Below are 16,343 nucleotides of genomic sequence, written 5' to 3' on the forward strand. Positions count from 1 at the left end.
TGGAGAGTGAGGTCAGAGCTGTGTAGACCTGGTGGGGAAGGGGAAGGGGACAGTATCAGTGGAGATGGAGGGTTGGAATGGTCTTAGGAAAGGAAATGTGATCTCTAGGCACTGGCATGGACTGGCCAGGAATGTGTCAGCAAGATCTGGGTCCTTTACTGGGCAAGGACTCTGGCCTGGATGGTGAGCTAAAGCTGCCAGTGTCAAGGCTCTGGACTTCACATGGGGGCTTGTCAAAATCTCTCCAAAACTCTCACAGCAAGAGGGGAAAACGAGGTTGGATGGAAGCCTTGTGAGAGGATTCGTGGGTCAGGTCATCTTGAATAGAGGAGGACAACTGTCATCAGTAGCACAAATGAGAAGGCTTACACAGCCACTCAAACCATGTTGAACATTCATTGTCTGGTCACTTTTATTATAGTTTTCAACTTTAAAATGCAGGGTCTCCATGGGCCAGGCTAAAGACAGCGTTCTAAATGCCCCTGGATCTTGCACAGCATTTTGAAATGTCAAAGATGTCACCTCTGAAAGACCTGAATGTCCCAGTAGCCGACAGGTCCTGATGTTTGTGTGCACGTCTCCACTCACAGAAGCTGCTGGGCCGGGTGCTAAAACACCAGACATGTTTACAGCCCAATCGCATCATGAATGTTGAAGGCTCCTCGCCCCCGCTACATCTGGATTTAGGGCTTGTTTTGACATCAGCAGGGGTTTATTTTTCCATTTTTCTTCACTGTCAACAAAATGCTGAAGAAAAATATTTCGAAAAGAAAACATGAACTACCCCAAGCTCTAAAACCCTCCTACCCTGTGAAAGTGTTTTCACGAGCTTAACTGTGGAAAGAGTGCAAGCAGCATGCCACACAGAGCTCTGCACACTTTTACACTTTTAGGGGAGAGCAGAGCTCCTCTCTTGGCAGACTGAGAGCTCATAGATTGGAAAAGCAGAGTGCTGAAAAGGTATAACTTGAAGGGAAAGCTAGAACCTTCTGTTACTCAGCTACAAAGAAGCAACAGCACCAGGAAAAAAAAAAGTCTTACGATTAATCGCTGTTGATAATTAGCATCAACATCATTAGCATTAATGATGGCTAATTATTGAGGTTGATAGTGATAATTAATAATAGTTATTACTATCTAAATAAGTGGTTCCTAACCTGGAGCAATTTTGCTTCCCTAGGGGACATTTGGCAATGTCTGGAGACATTTTTTATTATCAAAATAAAAACTAGGAGTTGGGGTGGGGAGTGGGGTGGTGAAGTGCTCCTGGTATCTAATGAGTATAGACCAGGGATGCTATTAAGCATCTACAATGCACAGGATGCTCCCACCTTCGACCATGTCAAGAACTATCCAGTCCTAAAGATCAATAAGACCAAGGCTGAGAAACCCTGCTCTAACTGTTCATGTTCCCCAAGGATCCCTGCAGGCCTGTTTCTTCATGGCTCTGTCTTCTCTAGCTAATTCTGTATACACTCAGGATTCAAATTCTTCTTCCATCACTTGCTAGCTGTCATATATTTGGCAAGTTATTTAGCCTTTCTGAGCCTCTGTGTTGGTCCACTTGTATTACCATAAAGGAATACCCAAGGCTTGGTATTATATTTTTAAAAAGAGTTTATTTTGGCTCACAGTTCTGCAGACTGTACAGGAAGCATGGCACTGGCATCTGCTTCTGGTGAGGGCCTCGAGAAGCTTCCATTCATGGTGGAAGGTGAAGGGGGTACCCCTGGTGTATCACATGGTGAGAGAAGGAGCAAGAGAGCAAGGGAGATGTCAGGTTCTTTCAACTACTAACTTGCATGAACTAGCAGAGCGAGAACTCACTCATTACCATGGGGAAGGCACCAAGGCATTCATGAAGGATCCATCTCCATGACCCAAACACCTCCCACCAGGCCCCACCTCGAACAATGCAGGTCTATTTCAACATAAGATTTGGAGAGAACAAAACATCCAAATGAGCCTCCGTTTTCCCATCTGAAAAATGGGGATGATACTAACACCTTTACAGGATTGGTGGGATACGTGGACAAGGAAAACCGTGTACTGTAAAGAACCTCATGCAGAGCCTAGATCACAGTGGACAATCATTTATGACAGCATGTAACACAGATGGACTAACAGCAAAGAAGACTGGAAAAACTGATTCTTTGTATGAAAAAATAAGATTAGATCTCTAACTCATCTTTACAAAATATAAATTCTAGGTTAAAAATCCTGACTACAAAACAACAAAATCATAAAAATGCTTCAAAAAATAGAAAATTTTTTATGGCGTTAGAATAAAGGAAATTGTCATATAAAATAAAAATCATAAAGAAAAAAATCAAGTGTGACCACATCAACATTTTAAAATGTATGTTCAAGACAGGATGCCATAGATGAAAATTAAAAGCATTTTTCTGCTACAAACTGAAAGAAATATTTGCAACCAATCTTGACAAACAAATCTGTAGTATCAAAAATATATTTTAAAAATATCTAAAAATCGGCTGGGCACGGTGGCTCGCGCCAGTAATCCCGGCACTTTGGGACCAAGGCAGGCAGATCACGAGGTCAGGAGTTTGAGACCAGCCTGGCCAATATGGTGAAACCTCGTCTCTACTAAAAATACGTAAATTAGCTGGGCCTGGTGGCACTCACCCATAGTCCCAGCTACTCGGGAGGCCGAGGCAGGGGAATCCCTTGAACCTGGGAGGTAGAGTTTGCTGGGAACCAAGATTGTGCCACTGCACTCCAGCGTGGGCAACAGAGCAAGACTATGTCGCAAAAAAAAAAAAAAAAAAAAAAAAGAAAAGAAAAGAAAAAGAAAAGAAAAGAAAGAAAAAATTAGTAAGAAAGATAAAAATTAAAAATGACTCAGTAGAAAAGTGGGCAAATGATATAAACAGACAATTCAGAAAAGAAGTGAAGTATACAGGTCAATAAACACATGAAGAAATGTTTAACATTACTAATACTAAAGAATATGAAAAAAATAATGATAAACTACCCATTGTCACCTATCACGTTGCCTAAAACTTTACCGTCTGATAACACAGTGTCTGGAAGATAATGTAAAGAAATGGGAGCATCCATAAAGTTTGGATGAGAGCGAATTTTGTATAACCACTTTGAAAAACAATTTGATATTATCTATTGAATTTGAGAATGAACATACCCTATAAGCCAGAAATTCCATTTCTGGATATTTGCGTTCTGAGTTCAGTGTTGTTTATAACATGCAGTAAAAACCAGAAAACAACACAATTGTCCAATGAGAAAGGAATAGCTAAACAAAATGTGATCTATTCATACAATGGAATACTGCTGAACAGTTGAAAGGTATGAACTAAATCTATTTGTACAAGAGGAGTTCACAAAGTTCATGGAAATATGGAATTAAAAAATAAAAAATATAAACTCTATTTCTCAACACAATCTTTCAAGACATTTTTGTAAGCAACAACACCAGCCATGTAGTTCATCCCTAAAACACTGAGAGTCCTAGGAATTTAGCCATGTCAATGCAGTATTTTTTACATTATTACCTAAAGAAAAATGGGTGTCCTTAAAATATTTTTTAAGATTAGAAAACAAAAAGACGTCATGAAAAGCCAAATCATGACTGTGAGGTAGATGTGTAATGGTTTCCTATCAAAACTCTTGCAAAACTGGCCTTGTTTGATCAGAGGAATGAACAGGAGTGTTGTGATGGTGAAGGATTCTCTAGGGAAGGTTTCCTGAGCATTTTTCTCCTAAAGCTTTGGCTATCTCAAAACATTTTCATAATAAGCAGATGTTATCATTTTTTGGCTCCCCAGAAAGTCAACATGCAAAATACCTTGAGCATCCCCAAAACTGTTTTCATCATGAATTTTGCACTTGACCAATCTGCTTTTGCTTTGACAGGACCACTTCTACCTCTCTGTAGCTATTGCTTTGATCGTGCTTTGTCTTCAAGACTGTACTGGCAAAGCCATCCTTCATCTTCTCTTACAAAACTTTGAAGAAATGTTTCAGGATCTTGACCTGCTTGTTTAAAATTTCTACTGAAATCTCTGCTCTTGTCTCCAGTTGATCTGGGTGCAATGCTTCTGGCAACCATCAGTTGGGAAGCTTGCCCAACTTTAATTTTTCAGCTGGAATTGTGTAGAGTGAACTGATTGAGGTGTCTATGGTGTTGGTTATTGTTTCTGCCATTAATCATCAGTCCTCTTCAATTAGGGAATGAATAAAATTAATTCTTTTCCTCACAAATTGATGCGGATGGTCTGCTGCTACAGGCTTTATCTTTAACATCATCTCATTCTTAAAAGGAATTATCCACTTGTAAACTGCTAATTTATTTGGGGCATTGTCTCCCTAAATTTTTCATAAAGTATCCATTATTTCACCACTCTTCCACACAAGCTTCATCATAATTTGATATCAGTTCCTGCTGCAATTAAAGCAGAATTTATTTTGCTCTGAAAACAGCTTTTTTTTCCTTTTTTTTCCTGAGATGGAGTCTCACTCTATCACCCAGGCTGGAGTGCAGTGATGCACTCTCGGTTCACTGCAACCTCTGCCTCCCAGGTTCCAGCCATTCTCCTGCCTCTGCCTCCCCAGTAGCTGAGATTACAGGTGCCTGCCACCACGCCTGGCTAATTTTTGTACTTTTAGTAGAGACTGGGTTTCACCATGTTGGCCAGGCTGGTCTTGAACTCCTGTCCTTAGCTGATCTGCCCACTTTGGCCTCTGAAAGTGCTGGGATTACAGGCATGAGCCACTGCACCTGGCCTGCTCTGATAAGAGCTCTTTTCAAACTTATGTCTTATCCTTCTTAGTGTCTCAAACTAGATCCTGTTCAGACACGTTATAATAAGTTAGTACCAGTTTTTTCAGTGCTAAAAATTTTTGAAACCTATGCATAGTTTTTCATAATATTTATTTTCCATGAGCTTTCTGGAGACCCCTCACATCAACATGGAGATGTCTTAAAAATATATATTGAGGAACTGCTTCCAGCCAAGTTGGAGTAATAGGAACTGTTACCCTCCTACCTTAACAACACAAATTTCAACCAAACTATACAAAACCTTTATTTTTAGACATTAGTAGACAAGCTGATCCCTACAAGCCAGTTTTTTGTTCTTTGTTTTTCTCTAGAGGCAGTTTCCAGGCCACAGCTCAAGAAGAGAAACCCAAACATATTCTGGTGATTTTTATGAGTAAAGGAAATAAAGATTTGAGACTGAGAAAGTCAAGTTTGGTGAAATTTTTGAAGCAGAGCACTAGAGAGAGAACCATGACACAGAGACAGAGTTCTACAGTTCTGAAAACAGGTCCTCCCCAATGTTTCCACCTTGCAGTCTTTGGCTGGATACCTATCTGAGAATGTGTGAGAAGAAACTAAGGCTGGAGAAAGAATAACTGGAATGGAGTAGGTAGAAAATGCTCAAAACTCACACAGGATTAATAATAGTCTGTGTTCTGATTAGCCCAAGTGGAAAAAATAAGACATGTAACATACAGGGCATGAATATATAACAGTAATGACTTAGTAGTGTGATGAAATTAACCTTAGGGTAAGATTGCTCTGGACCCATTCTAACAAAGCTTAAGTGCAAACCTTAAAAAGATCCAAAACATAACTTCACTAGAAAAAAAAATCCAATACCACTTAAATAAACAAAATAAAATATAGAAATCAACAATGTAAAATTCACAATGCCTGACATCCAATAAAAAATTTATCAAGCAGGCAAGGAAGTAAAAAACTATGATTCATAACCAAGGGAAAAATCAATCAATAGAAACAGACCCAGGTCTGACAAAGATGGTGAAATTAGCAGCCACAAATGTTAAAACAATTATTATAAATACGCCTCATATGTTTTACAAAGAGTAAAACATGGTCATAGTAAATAGAGAAGGAAGATATTTTTAAAAGACCAAAATTCAGTTTATTAAAATAAAACATGTAATATCTGAAATGAAAAAAATAATACACTGGTTGCCATTAATAGCAGATTAGACACTGCAGAATGAAGAGCAATGAGTTTGAAGACAACTCATTTAAACTATGCAGAATGAAATGCAAAGAGGAAGAAAAGACTGGGTAAAAACTGAAAAAAAACTTCTTAAAAATAACAGAGTATAAGTTAATTATGGAACAATATCAAGTGGTTTAACATACATGGAACTAGAGTCACAGAAGGAAGGGAGGTTCAGAAAAATATTGGGAAAAAAAATGACTGAGCTTTACCAAAGATGATAAAAAATATATATCAAGGATTCAAGGAGTTCAATTAACAATATAAATAATAAACTAGAAACACTCCCAGGCACATGATAATTATTATAAATTACTGAAAACAGTCATGAAGAGAAAATCTTATCAGCCACCAAAAGGAAAAAGACAAATTGTGTACAGCAGAACAAAAATAAGAATGACCACAGATTCTCATCAGAAACTATGCAAATCAGAAGACAGTGGAGAGATATTTTTGAAGCACTGACAGAAAAAATCTTTCAAACTGTATCTATTTATTAACGAAAATATCTTTCAAATATGAGGGCAAAGACTTTTAAAGAGAAATCAAAGACAAGATAATTCATTTTCAGCAGAGCTACACTACAGGAAATGCCTAAGGAACTTTTTCAAGTCAAAAGGAAAATGAGAACAAATGAAAATTTGGAACTACACTGAAGAATGAAAAGTGGTCAGGCACAGTGGCTCATGCCTGTAATCCCAGTACTTTGGGAGGCTGAAGAGGGAAGATTGCTTGAGGCCAGGAGCTCATGAGCAGCCTGGGAAACACAAATGAGAACCCCTTCTCTACTAAGAAAAAAAAAGAAAAAGAAAGAAAAGTATTAATTAGCCAGGTGTGGTGGCATGCATCTGTAGTTCCAGCTACTGAAGAGGCTGAGGCATGAAGATTGCTTGAACCCAAGAGTCCAAAGCTGCAGTGAGCTATGATTGTGCTACTGCACTCCAGCCAGGGTGACAGAGTGAGACCCCATCTCAAAAAGAAAAGAAAAGGAAAGGAAAGGAAAGGAAAGGAAAGAAAAGAAAAGAAAAGAAAAGAAAAGAAAAGAAAAGAAAAGAAAAGAAAAGAAAAGAAAGAAAAAAACAAAAGAGGAGAGGAGGTGAGGGGAGGGGAGGAGAGGGGATGGAAGGAGAGGGGAGGGGAGGGGAGGGGAGGGGAGGGAAGGGAAGGGAAGGGAAGGGAAGGGAAGGGAAGGGAGGAAGGGAAGCAGAGACTAGAAAAGGTGAATAAAACTGAAAATAAAAGGTCTTCTTTCTCATTTTACACTGTTGAGAAGATCATTGATCTTTCTGAATATAGATGCTAAAATACTCAACAAAATACTAGCAAAACAAATGTAATCACATATTAAGAGGATTATACAGCATGGCCAAGTGGAATTTATCCCAACAATTCAAGGGTAGATCAACATATGAAAATTAATCAATGTAATACACCACATTAATAGAATAAATTTTTTGAAAAAGATAATCTCAAATGATGCAGATTAAGTATGTGACAAAATCCAACAGCACTTCAAGATAAAAAACGCTCAGTATATTAGGAATAGAAGGGTGTTTCCCTAACATAATGAAGGCCACATATTAAAAAAAAAAACCCACAGTTGACATTATACTCAGTGAAAGACTAAAAATCCCCCCTGCCCTCACCGAGATCAGGAACAAGACAGATTGCTTGCTTTCACCACTTTTATTCAACATAGTTTTAGAAGTACTAGCCAAAGTAATTAGGCAAAAAAAAAAAAAAAAAAAAAAAAAAAAAAAAAGAAAGAAATAGAAACCATCCAAATTAGAAAGGAAAAAATATTATCTGTTTGCAGATGACATGTTCTTATATGTAGAAAACCCTAAAGAATCCACAAAAAAACTGTTAGAATTAATTTTAAAAATTCAGGGCCATACACTAATCTGCTTTAGTTCAAATCCTACATCTGCCTATTACTAGCTTCATCACTCTGTGCTTCAGTCTTTCCTTCCTAAATTGGGGATAACAAGGTAATCTAAAAGGTTATATGTGGGGATGAAATGAAACATATAAAGGTGTTAATCAACTAGTCATGGGCACATAAAGCCCATATGTTTGCTGTTATGTCATGTCTTATTGCTTCTTTTTGATGTGTCTTAGAAAAATTATTTGAAATTTCTTATACTAGAATTTAACTTTAAAATTTTGTCTAGATAAATTTATTTTGGTAATGATATCGAAACACTAATATCAGAAGAGTACTATGACAACTCAGGAACCCAGACTAAGTAATGAATAAAATAGTCTCTTTGGAAAGGAGTTGAGCCAAGCAGGGAGTTGGAAACCATACATGTTAAACACACATGATAACACAAAGGGTAGGAGTGGTGCAGAACACCAACTACTATGTAAATCGTGTAAACTTCCTTGGCTATTGCTGTCCTCCCCAAGCATTTACTATGTAAATGCAAACTATATCTGTGTGAAATAAAAACTTGGACCATCTTAAAGCTTTTTTTGTTTTTGTGGAATTCAAAATCATTTTTGTGTTTGCTGAGAATAAAATTTAGAGACTATAATATTTCTTTTTATTCATTATAAAAACAAATTCAGAAAAGTTTAAGAATACAAAATCAACATGCAAACTTTAGTTGTATTACTGTACACTGAGTACTCTGAAAAGTAAATTAAGAAAACTGTTCTGTTTACAGTAGCATCAAAAAGAATAAAATACTTTGGAATAAATTTAATCAAAGAAGTGAAATACTTTTACATAGCAAACTACACAACTGCTGAAAGAAATTAGCAATCTAAAGCAATGGAAAGGTATCTTATGTTCATGAATTGGATGACATAACATTGTTAAGAGGACAATATCGCCCAAAGTAATATATGGATTCAATGCAATCTCTATAAAAATGTTATTGTCATTGTTTTCAGACATAGAAACCCCATGCTAAAATTCATATGGAATTTCAAGGGACCCCAAAAAGTAAAAACAATCTTGTAACAAAGCCAAAGCTGGAGGTCTCACTTTTCTCAAATTTAAATCTACAAAGCTATGGTAATCAAAACAATGTAGTTCTGGCACAAAGATGGATATATAGACCAATGGAATGGAATACAGAGCCAGACATAAACCCTCACATATATGGCCAATTTATTTTTGACAAGGCTGTAAAGGTCATTCAATGGGGAAAAGTCAGTCTTTTCAACAAACAATGTTGAGAAAACTGGATGTCCATATGCAAAAGAATGAAGTTAGACCTTTACCTTACACCCTATAAAAAGCATAACTCAAACTAAATGGATAAAGATCTGTATTTAAGAGCCAAAATTATAAAACTGTTAAATGAAAACATAAGGGAAAATCTTCATTACCTTGGGTTTAGCAATGGTTAATTAAGTATAATACCAAAAGCATAGGAAACAAAAGAAAAAATAGATAAATTGGACATTGCCAAAATTAAAAACTTAAGGGAATCTTAGAACATTATCAAGAGACTGAAAAGATAATCCACAGAATGGGAGAAAATATTTGCAAGTCATATATCTGATAAAGCATTAATATCCAGGATATATAAAGAGCACTGTGATGGTTAATATTAAGTGTCAACTTGATTGGATTGAAGGATGCAAAGTATTGTTTCTGGGTGTATCTGGATGTTTCTGGGTGTTTCCAGAAGAGGTTAACATTTGAGTCAGTGGACTGGACTATCCAATCGGCTGAGTCTTCATCTTTCACCCATGATGGATGATGCTTCCTGCCCTCAAACATCAGCACTTGGAGTCTTATGTTTGAGGGCAGGAGGCATCCAGCATGGGAGAGAGATGGTTTTGGACTCTTGAACTTACACCAGTGGTTTGCCACAGGCTCTCAAGCCTTCGAAGGCTGCACTGTTGACTTCCCTACTTTTGAAGTTTTGGGACTTGGACTGAGCCACTGCCGGCTTCCTTGCTTCTCAACTTGCAGACAGCCTATTGTGAGACTTCACCTTTTGATCATGTGAGTCAATTCTCCTTAATAAACTACCTTTCATATATACATATTTTCTATTAGTTCTGTCTCTCTAGAGAACCCTGACTAAAACACACTTTGGTACCAGGAGTGGGGTACTGCTGTAAAGATGCTTGAAACTATGGAAGCAACTTTGGAACTGGGTAACAGACAGAGGTTGGAACAGTTTGGAGAACTTAGAAGAAGCCAGGAATATATGGGAAAGTTTGAAACTTCCTAGAGACTTGTTGAATGGTTTTGACCAAAATGCTGATAATGATGTGGACAGTGAAGTCCAGGCTGAGGTGGAATCAGATGGAGATGAGGAAATTCTTAGGAACTGGAGCAGAAGTCACTCTTGCTATGCTTTAGCAAAGAGACTGGTGACATTTTGCTCCTGCCCTAGAAATCTGTGGAACTTTGAGCTTGAGAGAGATGGTATGAAATTGGAACTTATGTTTAAAAGAGAAGCAGAGCATTGAAGTTTGGAAAATTTGCAGCTTGACAATGCAATAGAAAAAAAAAACTATTTTTCTGGGGAGAAATTCAAGCTGGCTACAAAAGTTTGCATGAGTAATGAGGAGCTAAATGTTAATCACCAAGACAATGGGGAAAATGTCTCCAGGGCACATCAGAGATTTTCATGGCAGCCCCTCCCATCACAGACCCAGGGGCCTAGGAGGGAAAAATGGTTTCATGGGTCAGACTCAGGGTCCCCACTCCTGCTCTGTGCAGCCTCAAGACTTGGTGCCCTGTGTCCCAACTATGGCCAAAAGGGCCAACATATAGCTCAGGCAGTTGCTTCAGAGGATGCAACTCCCAAGCTTGGCAGCTTCCACATAGTGTTGGGCCTGCAGGAGTCAAGAATTGAGGTTTTGGAACCTCCACCTAAATTTCAGAGGAAGTATGGAAATGCCAGGATGTCCAGTTGGAGCTCCCACACAGAGTTCCCACTGAGGCACTGCCTAGTGGAGCTATAAGAAGAAGGCCACCATCCTCCAGACCCCAGAATGATAGCTCCACCAACAGCTTGCACTGGGTGCCTGGAAAAGCTGCAGACACTCAATGTCAGCTGTGAAAGTAGCTGGGGTGGGAAACTATACCCTGCAAAGCCACAGAGGCAGAGCTACCCAAGGCCATAGGAGGCCACTCTTTGCATCAGCATGACCTGGATGTGAGACATGGAGTCAAAGGAAATTATTTTGGAGCTTTAAGATTTAATAACTGCCCTGCTGGATATTGGACTTGCATGAGGCCTGTAACCCCTTTGTTTTGGCCAATTTCTCCCATTTGGAATGGAAGCATTTATCCAATATCTGTACCCCCATTGTATCTTGGAAGTAACAAAATTGAGTTTGATTTTACAGGCTCCTAGGCAGAAGGAACTTGCCTTGTCTCAGATGAGACTTTGAACTTGGACTTTTGAGTTGATGGTGAAATGAGTTAAGACTTTGGGGGACTGTTGGGAAGATATGATTAGTTTTGAAATGTGATAACATGGGATTTGAAAGGGGCCAAGGTGAAATGATATGATTAGGCTTTGTGTTCCCACCCAAATCTCATATAGAATTGTAATCACCAGGTAGGGAGAGAGCTTGTGGGAAGTGATTGGATTATGAGAGTGGTTCCCCCATGCTGTTCCCATGATAGTGAGTGAATTCTCTCAAGATCTGATGGTTTTATCAATAATAGTTATTCCTGTGCTGACACATGCTCTCTCTTACCTGCTGCCATGTAATATGTGCCTGCTTCCTCTTTCACCATGATTGTAAGTATCCTGAGGCCTCCCAAACCATGAGGAACTGTGAGTCAGTTAAATATCTTTTCTTCATAAATTACCCAGTGTGGAGAATGTCTTTTTTTTTTTCTTTTTGAGACAGAGTCTCATTCTGTCTCCCAGGCTGGAGTGCAGTGGTGTGATCTCGGCTCACTGCAAGCTCCACCTCCTGGGTTCATGCCATTCTCCTGCCTCAGTCTCCCGAGTAGCTAGGACTACGGGTGCCTGCCACCATGCCCAGCTAATTTTTGTTTTTGTATTTTTAGTAGATATGGGTTTCACAGTGTCAGCCATGGATGGTCTCGATCTCCTGACCTCGTGATCCACCTGCCTCAGCCTCCCAAGGCTCTGGGCTTACAGGCGTGAGCCACTGCACCCGGCCTCTAGTATGTCTTTAAAGCAGTGTGAGAACAGACTAATGCAAGCACATACAACTCAATGATAAGAAACTAAACAACCCAATTCAAAAATGGGCAAAGGACCTGAAAGACATTTCCCCAAAGATGATAATACACTGAAAAGATGCTTCATATTATTAGTTATTAGGGAAATACAAACCAAAACTAGAATGAGATAGAACTACTCTTTGTTTGATATTGTTTGATAAAGAAATACCTGAGGTTGGGTAATCTATAAAGAAAAAAGGTTTATTTGGTTCACAGTTCTGAAGGCTGCTTAAGAAGCACGGTACCAACATCTTGTGAGGGCCTCAAACTGCTTCCAGTCATGACAGAAGGTGAATGGGAGCCAGCATGTGCAGAGAGAAGCAAGGGGAGAAGGTGCCAGGCTCTTTTAAACAACCGGCTTTTGTGGAAACTAATAAGGTGAGAATCAATTCACCCACTCCCACCTGGGAGGGCATTAATCTATTCATGAGGGATATGCTCCCATGACCCAAACCACTGGACCATTAAGCCCCACCTTAAACACTGGGGATCAGTTTTTAACTTGAGGTTTGGAGGATTCACACAAACTATAGTATTCCATCTCTGGTCCCCCAAATCTCATGTCTTTCTCATGTAGAGAACATAATCATTCCTTCCCAATAGTCTTCAAAAGTCTTAACTTGTTCCACACCAACTTTAAAGTCCAAAGTCCAAAATCACATCTGAGACTCAAAGCCAGTTCCTTACAGATATAATCCTATAAAATCAAAATCGAGTTATTTACTTCCAAGATACAATGACAGAGCAAACATTGGGCAAACATTTCCATTCCAAAAGGGAGACATTAGACAAAAGCAAGGGGTAACAGGCCCCATCCAAGTTCAAAACTCAGCAGGGCACACATGAAATTTTAAAGCTCAAAAAAGTTCTCCTTTGACTCCATGTCCTACATTCTAGCCACACTGGTTCAAGGAGTGAGATCTCAAAGCCTTGGACAGCCACATGCCCAATGGGTTTTCTGCAAACAGCCCTGTGGCTTGCATCATGGGTTGGACTTGAATGCCTGTGGCTTTTCCAGGCTGAGGTGTCATGTGCTGGTGGATCAATAATTCTCAGGTCAGGAGGACAGCAGTCCTGCCTCCACATATCCACTAGGCAGTGCCCCAGTGGAGACTCTCTGCAGGGGTTCCAACTTTATACTTCCAGGTAGCATTGCCTTAGTAGAATCTCTCTGTTGGGGTTCCACTCCTTCAGCAGGCATCCAAGCTTTCAAATATATTCTGTGAAATGTAAGTGAAAGCTGTCAAGCCTCCACCACTCTGGCGTTCTGTGCACCTGCAGATATAACACCACATGGAAGCCATGAAGGTGTATGGCTTGTACGCTTCAGAGAAGCATCTCAAATGGTACCTGAAGCCATTTACCCTCAGCTGGAGTCAGAGTGGCTGCGATGCAGGAAGTAGTATCCTCAGGCAGCATAGGGCCACAGTGACACAGACGTCTCTCCCAAAATTATTCTATACTTTTAGGTCTCTGGGCCTATGCTGAGAGTTGCACCTTAAAGACTTCTGAAATGCCTTCAGGGACTTTTTTCCATTGTCTTGACTATTAGCACCTGGTTACCATTTTTTTTTAAGTTATAGATTCCCTTTTATCTATGCTAATCTCTCTAGCAAGAGGTTGCTCTGCAGCACCCTTGGATTCTCTCCTGAAAATGCTCTTTCCTTCCCTACCACGTGGCAAGACTAAGAATTTTCCACATTTTTATGTTCTGATTCCCTTTTAATCATAAACTAAACTTTTAGGTCATTTCTTTGCTCCCACATCTGATCATAAACCATTAAAAGCAACCCCAGCACTTTTTGAATGCTTTGCCACTTAGACATTTCTTCCACTAGATACCCTGGAACATTACTCTTAAGTTTGGTCATCCACAAATCCTAGGGCATGGACACAATGTCCTAGGCATTGACAAGTTCTTTAACAAGGATGACCTTTGCTCCCATCCTTTAACAAGGATGACCAGTTCCCAATAAGTTCCTCATTTCTGTCTGAGACCTTATCAGCATGGCCTTTAGCATCTATCTTTCTATCAACAGTTTTGAAACTACCACTTAATAAATCTTGAAGAACTTCCAAACTTTTTCTGATATTTTTGTCTTCTTCTGAGCCCTCCAAACTCTTCCAACTTCTGCCCATTACCCAGTTCCAAAGCTGTTTCCACATTTTTAGGTATCTTTATAGCAACATCCCACTCCCCCATAACCAATTTTCTGCCTTAGTTCATTTGTGCTGCTATAAAGAAATACCTGAAGCTGGGTAATCTATAAAGAAAAGAGGTTTCTTTGGTTAATGTTTCTGTAGGCTGTATAAGAATCACAGCACCAGCACTGGCACCTAGTGAGGGCTTCAGACTGCTTCCACTCATTGCAGAAGGTGAATGGGATCTAACATGTGCAGGGATCACAGAGTGGAAGAGGAAGCAAGAAGGGAAGGTGCTGGGCTCTTTTAAATAACCAGCTCTCACAGGAACTAACAGAGTGAGTACTCACCCACCACCCTCCAGGGGAGGACATTAATATGTCCTCCATGAGGAATCTGCCTTCATGACCTAAATACCTCCTATTAGGCCTCACCTCCAACACTGGGGATCAAATTTCAACATGAGATTTGGAAGGCTCAAACGAACCAAACAATGGCAACTTTACATCCACTAAGATGGTTATTTTTTTTTTTTAAATTAAGGAAAATACCAAGTGTTGACGAGGGTGTTGAGAAATTAGAACTCTCAGGCATTGTTAGTGGAAATGTAAATGCACAGCTGCTGTGGAAAACAGTTTGTCAGTTTCTCAAAAAGGTAAACATTGAACTACCATATGACCCAGCAATTCCACACACACACACACACACACACACACACACACACACACATATACATATTAATGAAGTTTAAAGGAGAGTGCCAACAGCTATTTGTACACCAGTATTTATAGCAGCATTATTTATAATAGCCAAAGGTGGGTGACCGTCAACAAATGACTGAATAAACAAAATGTGATTTATTATACCTACGATGGAATATTATTTAACCATAAAAAGGAATGAAGTTCTGATATATGCCACAACATGGATGAAACTTGAACACATTATGCTAAACGACATAAGCCAAACACAAACGGACAAAGACTGTATAATTCCATTTATATGAGGTATCTAGAATTGGCAAATTTATAGACATAGAAAAGAGAATAGAAGTCATCAAATCTGGAGAAATGGGATAATGAGGAGTTGTCACTTTAAGGAGTACAGAGTTTCTGTTTGATATGATTAAAAGTTAGATAGTGAAGATGTTTCCACAACATTATGAATGTGTTTAATGCCACTAAACCACTTTAAAATGGCTAAAGTAGCAAATTATGTCATGTATATTTTAACTACAATTTTAAAAATGAAAAAGACGAGATAATTGATTGCTTAAAGCAAAACTAATACTTATGTTGTGGAGTTTGTGGCCTACGTAGAAGTAAAAAGTATGAAAACAATGGTAAAAGGATTGAAGGAGGAAAAGAGAAGTATATGATTGTAAAGTTTTTATTCTATATAAAGCAGTATAATATAGTTTGAAAGTAAACTGTTATATATATTTGAAATCTGTGAGGTTCTACTTTTAACAAAATAAAACAAAGAGATATGATTAACTAGTCAATAGTGGGGATAAGATAAATCTTAAAAAAACGATTAATCCAAAAAAAGGAAAAGAAGAAAGACAAAACAGAAAGCTGATAAGACAAATAAAGGGCAAATAGCAAAGTTGTAGGAATAAATCAAACAGCATCAATCAATAAATTACATGTAATGACATTACTCCAGTTAAAGAGATTGTCCGTTGGGCGCGGGGGCTCACGCCTGTAATCCCTACACTTTGGGAGGCTGAGGCAGGTGGATCACGAGGTCAGGAGATCGAGACCATCCTGGCTAACACGGTAAAACCCCATCTCTACTAAAAATACAAAATATCAGCCAGGCGCAGTGGCAGGCGCCTATAGTCCCAGCTACTCAGGAGGCTGAGGCAGGAGAATGGCGTGAACCCGGGAGGCAGAGCTTGCAGTGAGCAGAGATCGTGCCACTGCACTCCAGCCTGGGCGACAGAGTGAGACTCTGCCTCAAAAATAAACAAGATTGTCAGATGGAAAACAAAATCA

The sequence above is a fragment of the Rhinopithecus roxellana genome, chromosome 6 (genome assembly GCF_007565055.1).
Source record: "Rhinopithecus roxellana isolate Shanxi Qingling chromosome 6, ASM756505v1, whole genome shotgun sequence".
In the NCBI taxonomy this organism is placed as follows: domain Eukaryota; kingdom Metazoa; phylum Chordata; class Mammalia; order Primates; family Cercopithecidae; genus Rhinopithecus; species Rhinopithecus roxellana.